This window comes from Pseudorca crassidens, chromosome 7 (assembly GCF_039906515.1).
Source record: "Pseudorca crassidens isolate mPseCra1 chromosome 7, mPseCra1.hap1, whole genome shotgun sequence".
Classification (NCBI taxonomy): Eukaryota; Metazoa; Chordata; class Mammalia; order Artiodactyla; family Delphinidae; genus Pseudorca; species Pseudorca crassidens.
This window is the reverse complement of record NC_090302.1, coordinates 98,561,842-98,574,917: the sequence shown is the minus strand read 5'-3', so window position 1 is coordinate 98,574,917 and position 13,076 is coordinate 98,561,842. Positions and strand designations below refer to the sequence as shown.

The 13,076-nt window shown below is 42.4% G+C and overlaps 1 pseudogene; it reads left to right on the top strand.

Moving 5' to 3' along the window:
- Positions 1–612: 612 nt before the first annotated feature.
- LOC137228098 (heterogeneous nuclear ribonucleoproteins C1/C2 pseudogene) lies at positions 613–1,931 on the top strand (annotated as a pseudogene).
- Positions 1,932–13,076: the final 11,145 nt, after the last annotated feature.

The window sequence follows — 13,076 nt, the reverse complement described above, 5'->3', positions numbered from 1 at the left end:
CCTGGTGCAGCAGCTGGTATGGCCTGGAGGCCAGTGATAAGTGTGATAGTAAAGCAAGGTGTTGGCACCCACACCCAATTACAGAATTCCTTCTTAATGCATACACCAGGGATGCTCATCCTGCAGTGCACTGGCCTGTGGAGCAGAAGGCAGCCACACACGTACCTGATGTGCACTGTTTTGACCAAGCCCAAGAGGGAGATCTTTGCTGGGCAAAAAGGGGACTGGTCTTAGAGATGACTGTGGGTTCCAACTTTCACTGCACCTCTGACTAGTCATCTTGCCTTCAAGTTCTGCATTGCTGAAGTAAGAATAATCCATATCTCATAAGGAATTTATGATTTTAATAGAAAGATATCTATGAAAACATAATACCCTTAACAAAGCAGGTGCTAAATGAATGAAATGAAAGAAACAGCAGTCTGGATGTAAGCTATAAGCAAGTGGGACCCCCTTCCTAACTAGATGGAGGTCCTGGGCTTGGTCCTCGGCCACAGCACACTCCATAATGGCTCCGCCCCTCACCTCTAACTAGACCCTGTGACTCTAAGTAGGCCACACATATGATAGCTGATGTATGTGTTGATTATAACAAAACCTCTGCCTCCATTTTGTGAAGAGGCAAAGGCTGAGCAGTTGTGGCCCCGTTGCGGACCTCGAGCAGCAGTCGGGTTCTCCACGTAGACCTAGGGAGCAGGAGATTCAGAATCGAATCTCTTCTCCCTTCCCCCTCCTGTGAGATTTTTTTTGATCTTCAGCTACATTTTTCAGCTTTGTGAAGCACCTTACCATCAAAGACAATGGCCAGCAATGTTACCAACAAGACGGATCCTCGTTCCATGAACTCCCATGTATTCATTGGGAATCTCAATACTCTTGTGGTCAAGAAATCTGATGTGGAGGCAATCTTCTCGAAATATGGCAAAATCGTGGGTTGCTCTGTTCATAAGGGTTTTGCCTTCGTTCAGTATGTTAATGAGAGAACTATCCGGGCTGCTGTGGCAGGAGAGGATGGCAGAATGATTGCTGGCCAGGTTTTAGATATTAATCTGGCCACAGAGCCAAAAGTGAACCGAGGAAAAGCAGGTGTGAAACGATCTGCAGCAGAGATGTACAGCTCCTCTTTTAACTTGGACTATGACTTTCAACGGGATTATTAGGACAGGATGTACAGTTACCCAGCACGTGTTCCTCCTCCTCCTCCTCCTATTGCTCAGGCTGTAGTGCCCTCAAAATACCAGCGTGTATCAGGAAACACCTCACGAAGGGGCAAAAGTGGCTTCAATTCTAAGAGTGGACAGTGGGGATCTTCTAACTCTGAAAAGTTGAAAGGAGATGACCTTCAGGCCACTAAGAAGGAGTTGACTCAGATAAAACAAAAAGTGGATTCTCTACTGGAAAAAATCGAAAAGGAACAGAGCAAACAAGGAGTAGAGATGAAGAATGATAAGTCAGAAGAGGAGCAGAGCAGCAGCTCCCTGAAGAAAGATGAGACTAATGTGAAGATGGAGTCTGAGGGGGGTGCAGATGACTCTGTTGAGGAGGAGGACCTACTGGATGGTGATGATAATGAAGATGGGGGATGACCAGCTAAAGTTGATCAAGGATGATGAAAAAGAGGCTGAGGAAGGAGAGGATGACAGAGACAGCGCCAATGGCGAGGATGACTCTTAAGCACATAGTGGGGTTTAGAAATCTTGTCCCATTATTTCTTTACCTAGGCGCTTGTCTAAGATCAAAATTTTCACCAGATTCTCTCCCTTAGTATCTTCAGCACATGCTCACTGTTGTCCCCATCCTTGTCCTTCCCATGTTCATTAATTCACATTGCCCTGCACCTAGTCCTGTTTTCACTTCCTTTGATGCTCCTAGTAGTTACGTTAAGTCTTACCCTGTAATTTTTGCTTTTGATACCTCTTTATGACTTAACAATAAAAAGTATGTATGTTTTTTTTAAAAAAAAATAAACTTCTGCCTCATTTCAGGGTCAAAACAGGATAATTCCTTTTAATGGGTGCCTGGTGTGTCCAGATCTTGGAAGAAAAGAGGATGAGCCTGAGGGTAGAGCATCAAAGGTACTGAAATACAGCCTAAGGACCTGGATTCAAGCCTGCTCTCTCCTGGGCTCTCTCTATGATCCTGGGGAAGTCACTTTAACTTTCTGAGCCTGCATTTCAGAAAGAATAATATGAGAGCATTCAACTGTATCACTGGCTTAAAAAGGATACTCAACCCCACAATTCTTATTACCAAGCAAAATTTTGTGGAAGCCCAATATGCAAAACAGTACAACTGAAATTTCTCTGGTTAATATCACTTGTGGGATCTGAAGCCCCAACTGTTGCTTCTTTCCCTTCCTTCCCCTTGGAGAGTCCCTGACTATCTGATGAATCCTGAAGACCCCCTCAAAGCACAGTTCATTGTATCTGGACAAGTAAAAGACTAAAGCAGATGTGGATGTAACAACAAGGAAAGGAATGTTACTAGGTGAGAAAAACAAGGCATAGAACAGTCCATGCAGCAGTGGGACACCATGTAGGATGCATAGACGCAAACATACACATGCACACTTACAGAAAAACTCCAAAGAATGCACACTAAAATTCCAACCATAATTTCCTTTGGGTGGGGTGTGGGGAGTGCTTGTGAAGTCATGATTTCATTTTGGCTCTAGTGTCTGAGGTTTTCTTTTTGCCAAAAAAAAAAAAAAATAGTGTTCGTATGTTGTATGCTTTTTTAAAAAAAATAGAGGACTGAAGCCTTTCCATTTCTGTGATTTATGTGCCTGAAGTACACTCTCGAGCTCATTTTCCTTTTCAATATCACTTCTGAAATCAGATATTGTTGTGGAAAGTCAATACCAGCACAGAAAGTACCCAGTTGTTACTAATTGGAATTGTGGGGAGGCCTTGTCCTGGGCTGAGTGTGCCTGCCCCTGGGCTGTATGATTTAGGAAGTGTCAAGTAGCCCATAGTCCACAAACAGCTCCTCCACCAGCCTGCAGGTGCGGCCAGAGTGCTCTCCATTGTGTGAAATCACTATTCCCACTGGGCCTCCATGAAAACACACATGGCACCAGGAGGCTGTGAAGAGGCAAACTCCCATGAACCAGCATGGATGTCCATGTCATATTACTGGAAAATAAGACAGCAGAATTTTGGCTGCACAACCCTTGCACAAAATCATATGTGACTTAAGAATCAATCTGTCAGAACAGAGCAATCATAGTAATTTTCTAACTATGGTTGTATATGGTCTATGTTTGTATTGAGACAACAGAGGGTCTGTGTTTTAGAAGAGACCTAGCCTAGAACATTGTGGCTTTAGACAACCTTTATATATATATATATATATATATTTCCCCAGAAGTAAAGCTATAGAGATGAAATTGTAAAGAAATGTGCACCTTTTTGAGAAGTCATTGATTCAAAAGAAAGGGGGACATTTACAATGGGAAGAGATGAATTGTGTCAGCTGAAAGCAGGAAGATTTCTTCAAATTAGTCTCAAGTAACATTTATTCAGCAGTTATTATGTGACAAGCCCTGTGCTAATCACTGTCATGGACATCTTGTGCTAAGTTTCTTCACCTCTAAACTCAACAAAAAGACTTTTAGAGCAAAAACACTTCAGGTACCTCACAGGATTTGTGCCCAGAGGAGGAAAAGAAGAGTTATGGACCCAGGAACCTGCCAAGACTAGATTCAGAGATGTTCAACCTGGTATCAGAGGATGAATTTTGAACCCAAAGGGGGAAAAAAATGTTTCATCCCAATCCATCAGTTAACGTTTAGTTCAGCAGCAATGGGAGACCTGGAAAGTAGCACTATAAATGGGATAGAAATGTATGTCTTTCTTCCAGGAAAAGACCTGTGGAGTCTGGTCTCACACAGATGCTCTGTGATCATCAGGCACCCAGGTTTCTCCTGGCTCTTTGCTCACCATCCCTAGCTGTGGACCCACCTGAGCATTATGTCACCAGCAGAAGGATGGAGAGAGAAGGAAGGAACCTTTTGAGAAGTTCCACACAAGACATCAATTTCCAGCCCTTTGGCCAGAGCTTAGTCACATCACCACACCTGGCTGCCAGGAGGCTGAGAACTGCAGTCTTTGTGCTTTCTAGCTATTTCCTCCTAGAAAATGTGTCTAGCTAAAAACCAGGGTCCTGCTATTTGGGAGTGCAGATTGAATATTTGGCAAATAAACATCAGACTCAGCCATATCCAGTGACCAGGAGCTGAGAGAAAGCGCTTTCACCTGGTACAGAGAAGATGCTTAAAGGCTGTACATTGGTATGAACTGAAATTAGTTATTAAGAGAAATAAAGAGGTAAGGCCAATGGTCCCCAAAAAGGTGACTTCTAGGGGTGAAATCCACATCCAGCATCTTGAGGCACAAAGATGTAACCCACTCAAAGGTGAAATTAACTTCAAACCATCCATTTGAGGTCTGCCTTGCTTTGGGTTCTGTCATCATGGGCTTTCCATGGAAATCTTGGGCTTCACACCTAGATGGGGGTCTGCTCTGATACCAGGAATAGTCTCTTTAATAATCTTGACTGGGATATTCATCTTCTTGGACAACACCTACTACAAGATGTCCACTACTCTTTTCTTGGTGATTAAGCTGGAGTGTAAACGGAACCTCACACTTCAATACTGCAGGACCCTGGAAACCTCCCAGCCGCCATTGACTTGCCACCTCCTGCCTTGGTTCATCAGTAGACTCGAGGCACCGTGAATCAGGGACCTCACCTGGGTTTACTGACTACTGTGTCCCTGGCATCTAGCACAGGGCTGGATACTCAGTAAATAACTTTGAATGAATAAATGAATCTATTCTTTCAGCTATCAACAAATGGATCCTCTAAAACGCTGTGTTTATCATATTAGTCCACTCGAGAGGATCCAAGTGACTCCCTATTTTGCAAATAAAATCTAAACTCCTCCTACCCACCCTTGGGGTGCCTGCTGACAAAAAGCCTTCTCCCCATGCATCTCTGGCTCCTATCACTCCCAGCAAGCTGATCTCCTCTTGGTCCCTTCCCACACCGTGTTGAGTGCAGAGCCTACAATTTATTCCTCACTCTTTATCTCGCCTTCACCCCAAGCCCCTCCATTCTGAGGCCCAGCAACAGAGAATTTTCACACACTTTTCCATCTCTAAGTCCAGCCAACAACAACTTTCCCTCACTCCATTAAAATCAGAATGTTTCTTATTTGCATTGTTCTTAGGGGTTAATGTACAGCCTCTTCATATTTAAGATTCCATTAGGTTGTTTCCAAATTCTAGCTCCATTCTACAAAAGAGCCTTGGAGGTGTTGGGTGTCTCGCTCTAGGTCATGCGTTCAGAAGTGGCAGAGCTGAGACTCCAGCCTTGGTCCTTTGATTCCAGGAACCACGTCCTTATACAGGGCCTCATGGCTCCTAGCTCCGCTGGATGTCCTAGGCACATTTCTCCAGTCTTCTGCTTCTGTCCTGCAGCCCTCGCCAGAGAACCATTCTCTCCTTGTTTCACATGTACCCATGTGCACACACATAGCTAGCTTCCCTGTCATTCCCTTCCTGCTTTCTCATCATCACCCCCAGTGAATAATGCTGTTGAATACACAGGACCTGACCCGCATTGCTTGTCAGGTTATGAAATCACAGTGGCAGCCGCAAAGAAGAGGGGTCATCTTCTTGTTTACAAACCTGGCAGGTCACTATGGGAAGCTGTCCTGAGTCAAGTGCAACAGAAATGGAGAAGGGGTCTGGGAACCAGGACACTGAGAAATCCAATCCTGGGCCTGCCACCCACCAGCTGGATGACCTTAGAAAGTTATGTCTCCTCCCTTCCAGGGCCACAGTTTCTTAATCTGCAAATAGGGTGGTTGAATTAAAGATCCCTTAGACCCCCTTTCAATTAAAAGATACCCTCTGTTATTGACTTATGCTTCGAGTGGCTCCATGCCTTCAACTCTTCTGTCCAGTACCTCCTCCACTCCATCCCTGCATCTCCAAGAATCTGGATATGCACTCATTTCCCGACTCTACCAACCTGCTTTGCGAAATACTTCTCTGGCCAGCCCCTGTGCGATGCCTAAACACTCCCAGTCCCACGAGCCAGTCCAGCCCTCTGAGAGGAGGCCCAGAGGTGCACACGGGTTCTCAGGGCTGTACTGTTTGTGAGTGCTGCCACCTCCTGGATTTTCTGTCTCTGGGCACTCCAGCTGGAGAGCCTGTCCAGATAGAGGCTCCATGAGCACCCTGGGACCAGTGATGCATCATGGTAAGTGCACTTGTTGGTTATTTACACTATTGTCCCCAGGACCCCATCTGTTACCTTGAACCCTCTTTCCGATATAATTGAGATTTTTTAAAGTTAGATGCATGAGAGCCCCATGTCTAATCACTCACTCCCCAGGCTCAGGCTCCAGGCTCCAGGTTGAGGTTCTGCAAAGATAATAAATACCAAGCACTAAAACTAGCCCGCCAGGCCCTTGGACAAGTGTTGTGGGGGGCTGAAGCTTGGACCTAGCAAGGTTTTCTCACTTCTCACCCTAGACCCGAGGCCGGGGCAGCTTCCGCTGTCTAACCCTGCTGGTAACCCACTGGAAAGCCACCGAGAGAGAAGCAATGGGGCTCAGCTTCCTCCAATCCACTGCTGCGTCCAGCTCTGCCCTGATTAAATCTGTAATCACCTTCTCACCTAGGGAGGCCTTGACCTAGATACTTTAAAAAATGGGGGTAGTACAAGAAAACAATCATATAATATTAAAATCTCATCATGTTAGAGATAGAAGGAATGCTAGTGATCATCTGAGTTCACAGAATACAGATGAAAAGTCCCCAACGCGGTAACTTCCCAAGTTCGATCAGCCAGCTATTGGTTAAGCTGGACCACTACTTGAGGAACACTACGCAGCCCAGCGCTCTTGCCCATCACTCAATGATGACTTACTTATAAAAGAAACAGGGGTAGCAGAAGAGCGTGACAATTGGCGTAAGAAGTCCTGGAATCTTAAGTGCATCAAGTGATTTGGTGCTCACTGAGCTTTGTTTCCCCATATGTAAAATGTGCATGATATGGTCTTGCATATGAGGTTGTTGGGTGTACTAAATAAAATAACAAATAGGAAGCACTTGACACAATATCCTTTACATAGTAAATGTTGAACATCTATACTAGCTTTTATTATTTATTTATATTACTAAAAATCTTGCCCATCTGTTTAGACAACAACAGTAGGCCAATGGCCCAAAAACATTTATCGCTTAGAAAAAAGGAAGTGTTTTCATCATTCTAGTAATATAGAGAGTAGAAACTACAAGGACCCACATGTAGCAATTACCCAAAAAGATCACATCTTCTCCCAGGTAACACAAAGAAATAGCCCAACCTCAGGTGTCAGTTCTAGCTCGATGCCTGTGCACTCAGACAACAAAGGTGAAAGTCTATATTCGATCATCATTAATTCCATGATCAGGTTCTGGGAAACCAAGAAAAGGCACCTATTTAACAAAGGGTTACATAGCATTTACTACATGCCAGGCACTACTCTAAATGTTTTACAACCATTAACTGAATTAACCAAACTTAATTCAATGAGAAAATTAAAGCAGTAAGAAGAGAATGTCCATGAGTTCCCACTGGACATCTACACATTCACCTGCATATGCCCTGTCTGCCTTCTTTCCTATGGATGGCATCACTATGGATGGGCCATCTGTGCTTCCAGCTAAGGCGGTTTCTTTCCCTTGTGCACTAGATCCCTTCCCCTCTTACCTTTACACAGCCATTCAGTCACCCCTCTCTCCTCTATCTCACTGGATCATACTAAATCAGTCAAAGCAGCTTAAATATATGCCTTTTTTTTTCTCCCTTTGGAAAACAAAACAAACAAGAAACACAAACGAACCTCTCTTGACTCCACTTACCTCCAATTTTCACTTCCTTTCCCCCCTCTGAGTAGAATTCCCTGAAAGAGTCCTCTGTACTCACTGCCCCCAATTTCTCTTCCCAATGCTCACCAAGCAGGCTTTTACTCCTAGCGTTCCACCAAAACTGCTTGTCAGGGTCACCAGGGACCTCTTACTGCATGGTCAATCTCAGTCTTAATTTTACTGGGTTTATAAGCAATATTTGACACAATAAATCACTTTAACTGGATAACTTTCTTCTCTTAGCTTCTCCTGGCTTCCACACACCTGATTTTCCTCATACCTCTCTAATTGTCCCTCTTCAGACCTGTTTGCTGACTTTTCATCATCACTTCAGCCTCTAAATGTTGATGATCTGAATCAATTCCATGGCTTAACCATCACTAATAAGCTAGTGATTCCAAATGCATATGTTCCTCAGTGGCCTCTCTCTGACCTCCAGATTCATCTAACAGCCTTAAATATCTACCTCTAACATGTTCAAAAATTAAACTCCTAAAATATGTTCTCTCATACCCCACAGATGATCTATCAGCAGACTCTGCTGGCTCTAACTTCATCTGATTGCTTCTCATCTAATTCAAAGTAAAGTCAAAATACTTAACTATGATATATACAGCTCCACAAGAAAAGCTGTTTGAACTAATAAGTAAATTGAGCAAGGGTGCCATATCAAGATCAAAGTTCAAAAGTCAACTGTTTTTCTAAATATCAGCAATGAACAATTAGAACACAATTTTTAATATCATTTACAGTAGTTTCAAAAATGATGGGATGCATAGGGATAAGTTTAATAAAATATGTACACTGAAAACAAACCATTAGTGAGAAAAATTAAGGGTGACAAATAAATGGAGTGGTATACTAAGTTCATGGTTTGGGAGGCTCATTGTTAAGAAGTTAATTCTCCCCTAAACTGATCTATATATTCATTGCAACGTCATTTAAAAGCTAAGAAGCCTTTTGGTAGAAACTAACAAGTTCCAAGGGACCTAGAATAGTAAAACAGTTTGTAGAAAAAATAAAAAGTTGGAAGGCTTAAACTACTGTATTTCAAGCTTACTATAAAGCCACAACAAGCAAGACAATGTGGTATTGGTGAAAAAAATCAAAGTCAGATGATATTGTAGATATAAACAGGATCCCCAGTATTCTAACCATTAGTGGTAAGGGTGGGGAAAGTCTTGTGGATTCAATCGCCTCTCATTCAAACCCACATCTATAAATGTAATGTACTAGGATCTGCCAAATTTGGAAGGACTCTGCCTCGACCCCGGCACCTCACCACACAGAATTTACTTTGATTCTGTTATAGTTCTCAGGCAGTTTTAGAACTTGGGATACAAAGAGTAGTCAAAGTGATTTTACTGTCCCTTCATTCCCATTTGAAATAATAATAATAATAATAACATCTGCACTGCTCCTAGCCCTTGCTGAAACTGAGATTACAGTAGTCCCCCTTATCCACGGTTTTGCTTTCCATGGTTTCAGTTACCCACGATCAACCACGGTCCGGAAATACTAAATGGAAAATTCCAGAAATAAACAATTCGTAAGTTTTAAACTGTGCACTGTTCTGAGTAGCGTGATGAAATCTTGTGCTGTCCCACTTTGTCCCGCCCAGGACGTGAATCATCCCAGCGTATCGTGTCTAGCGTGTCGTGCCTCACAGGCACTTAGTAGCCGTCTCAGTTATCACACCAATTCTCACGGTATCACAGTGCTTGTGATTAAGTTACCCTCATTTTACTTAATAACGGCTTCAAAGTGCACCAGTAGAGAGGCTGGAAATATGGATATGCAAAAGAGAAGCTGTAAATTGCTTCCTTTAAGTGAAAAGGTGAAAGTTCTCAACTTAATAAGGAAAAAAATCATATGCTGAGGTTGCTAAGATCTAAAGTAAGAATTAATCTCATGTTAAAATAGTGAAGAAGAAAAAAGAAATCCATGCTAGTTTTTCTGTCGCCCCTCAAACTGCAAAAGTTACCACCAGAGTGCATGATAAGTGCTTAGTTACAATAGAAAAGGCATTAAATTTGTGCAATAAGATATTTTGAAAATGAGTCACTTTGCTGTATGGCAGAAATTAACACAACCTTGTAAATCAACTCTACTTCAATAAAAAAATAAATTAAAAAAGATATTTTGAGAGAGAAAAGAGGAGAGACTACATTCACATAACTTTTATTACAGTGTATTGTTATAATTATTCTATTTTATTATCATAGTTGTTAATCTCTTACCGTGCCTAATTTATTAATTAAGCTTAATCATAGGTATGTATGCATAGGAAAAAACATAGTATGTGTAGTGTTTGGTACTATCCAGGGTTTCAGACATCTGCTGGGGGTCTTGGAATGCATTCCCCTCAGATAAGGGAGGGGGGACTATTATAATTTTTAAATCATGTCATCTGAAGTTGATGTATTTCAAAGAAACGTACACTCCAAAACCAAGTTTCCTTGGCATGAAAGGTCAACAGTTTCAAGGGGAGGGGTGTCTGTAGTCCCATTCTTATCTCCTCTGGACAAAAAGAATGGGCCAAAGGTAATGACCAACCACGAACTCTCTTACCCTGTTTGAGAGACCAAATGGTCTCTATTCTCCAATAGAAACACTAAAAAAGAAGTAAGAATAATCTGGACAGAGAAGAACTTCTCTTGGGAACTTTGCAAACCTTTCCAGTCCTTTCTCCTTGTTTCATTTATACACATATTTGTTTAAATGGCTTTGAATGATGGAGATTTTATGTCTGGGAATTTCCTGAGATTATTGAAAAAGTAACAAACTATGCCTGACTCAGATATGTAAAATTTTTCCAAGCATTTTCTCAATCATTAAAATTTACTGGCGGTTGTGAGTTGCTTTTTAATTAACTCGACTTTTTTGCAGTTTGCTTTTCCCTTTTCAGATGGAGTAAGATTGTTAATATTTGAGGAAACTGTATCTGTTGTGACAGACTGTCCCATCAGTGAACATACTATGTGGCCTCAGAGAGAGACTTTGGGCTCTCAGCTCAGATGTATTCATCAAGTACTCCTTTCAGAGCTGTCAAGGGTATAAGTGACATGATGCGGCCAAAAATTCACACTGTGCAATTGCCTTGTGACAAACATGCAGTGTGCTGTAAAAACATAATGCAATTTAAATAAAATCTCTATATCAGTGCTGGAAAATAGATAGATAGATAGATATGTATTCATACATAGATATGTATAGTATATGTATATTTGGGGAAGAGCTCCATGGATCTTATTGAGAACAATTTGAGAAAATAGGACAATAAAGAAACTATAATTAGAGTTTGTTGATACTATATCACTCCCGTGAGAAAAATATATATATATGTATATATGTGTATATATATATAAATTACATAGTAGGTGTCAGTGTTCTTCATGCTCATAAATAGGGATTTTTTAAGCTCTTCCTTAACAAAATGAAGTGGCATTAGCATAGTTTGAGGTCAGGGACAGTATTTCATATCTTGTATGCTTTTCTGTAGAGCCTCACAGAGCATTGGATACTGTAAATGCTTAGTAAATATGTATAAATGTATGCACTCACATTTATGACTACTCATGTTTTTAACCTTCCAACATTAACTGCCTAATGTCCACGGCTGGGGAGAATCCACCCATTCATTAATGATGCTTTGGTGTACATTTTCTTCTACTTGTCTGTTAGTTAAGATAATCTGTTAATTAAGATCTTTGGCCTTTATCAGAGATCTCAGGGCTTTCTGGGGTGATGTGTAGGACGTGGACACCTCAACACCTGCAGGGAACACAAAGAGCATTCAGGGACTAAGGGCCCATAACACAGGTATAAACCCTTCCTTCGTGAAAAACTAACCTTGGAAAGAAAAGTAATCTTGCAAATCAAAAGTCATAACTTGTGAAATTTTAATAGTCTTGCAGGTGAATGTGTCATTCAAATGTCGCCAAGGTCTCATCAACTTGCAGCTAGAAATAAAGTCACAAAAAACTATAACTTGGAACTTTTGCTCTTCTAGTCCTAGCTTTTGCTCTTCTAGTCCTACAGGCCGTTCAAAGATCCCTCCCCTATCAACCCATCCCGAAGAATTTCTAGGCCCCAAAGGGAGATTTTCCTTTACTCAGAGACCTGGGGCAGGAGATGGGGCGGCAGGGAGTCAACAGAGAGCATCCACCATGTTCCTTTTCTTCAAGGGATGAAGCCTCTCAGAAAACCACTGAAGAACCTCATCACCATTGCAGCCGAGAGTTTCCCTCTCATTGACTCCATGCTTCACTTGTCCCTGTTTTCTCCCAAAAGTATCTATTTGCTTCTTGCCCTACCCCTTCTCTTCCTAGGGATCTTTCAATATTTCCAACAAGTGGAGCGGGAAACAAGCAAGATGTTATCTCTTCTTTTCCCTCTCCTCTCTCACAAAATGATCCAAAACTCTCCCCACCTCCTTCAGACAAAGCAAAAGTTCTATGGGTGACACAGACCAGGGAGGGACGATGAGTCACTTTGCTCCCAACAGCGGTCTTTCCAGGACCTGTTGTTACAGGTACAAGTGGGACAGTCACTTGTGAAACCTGTGTCTACAGATGGTGACACCCAGGCACAACCAAAACAGTCCTAACCTCAGGAGCCTGGCCTCACCAGGGGTGACCGCCTGGGGAAAGCCCAGGAGAAGAGTGACTTGTCCCTACACCTGTAACAACAAAGTCTTGTCTCATGGGCATCGTTGAGAAGATAAAGAAAACATCCTGTCCTCTTGGACTGGTTGCCTTTTTCTCTTGTTGTGACCACCTCAGCCGCTTGTGACTCAGGAGATGGGCCAGGCCTCTTCTTTCAGTTCATCTCTTAAATCCTCCATCTCAGTTCCCCAAGTGTCTGCAATGTTATATTTCCCTTTAACCTGTGATCAATCGCTGCCCCAGTCCCTCCCCACTTCCATCTGGCCTGCATCCCGTCCCTCCTTCCCTGGCTCTGAGGATTCCGTTCGCTTCCCATATCCTGTCGAAGCTGCTCCCCTCCAGGCCTTTCCACCTTCTTCTGTCATCTTCATGGATCTTTTCCAGTGTCTGGAAAGCCTTCACTTCTCTCCATCTCGCTCGTTTCACAAGTACAGTTGGGCCTTTTCTTCTTATTTACTACAAACACTCAATAAATTCAAAATGC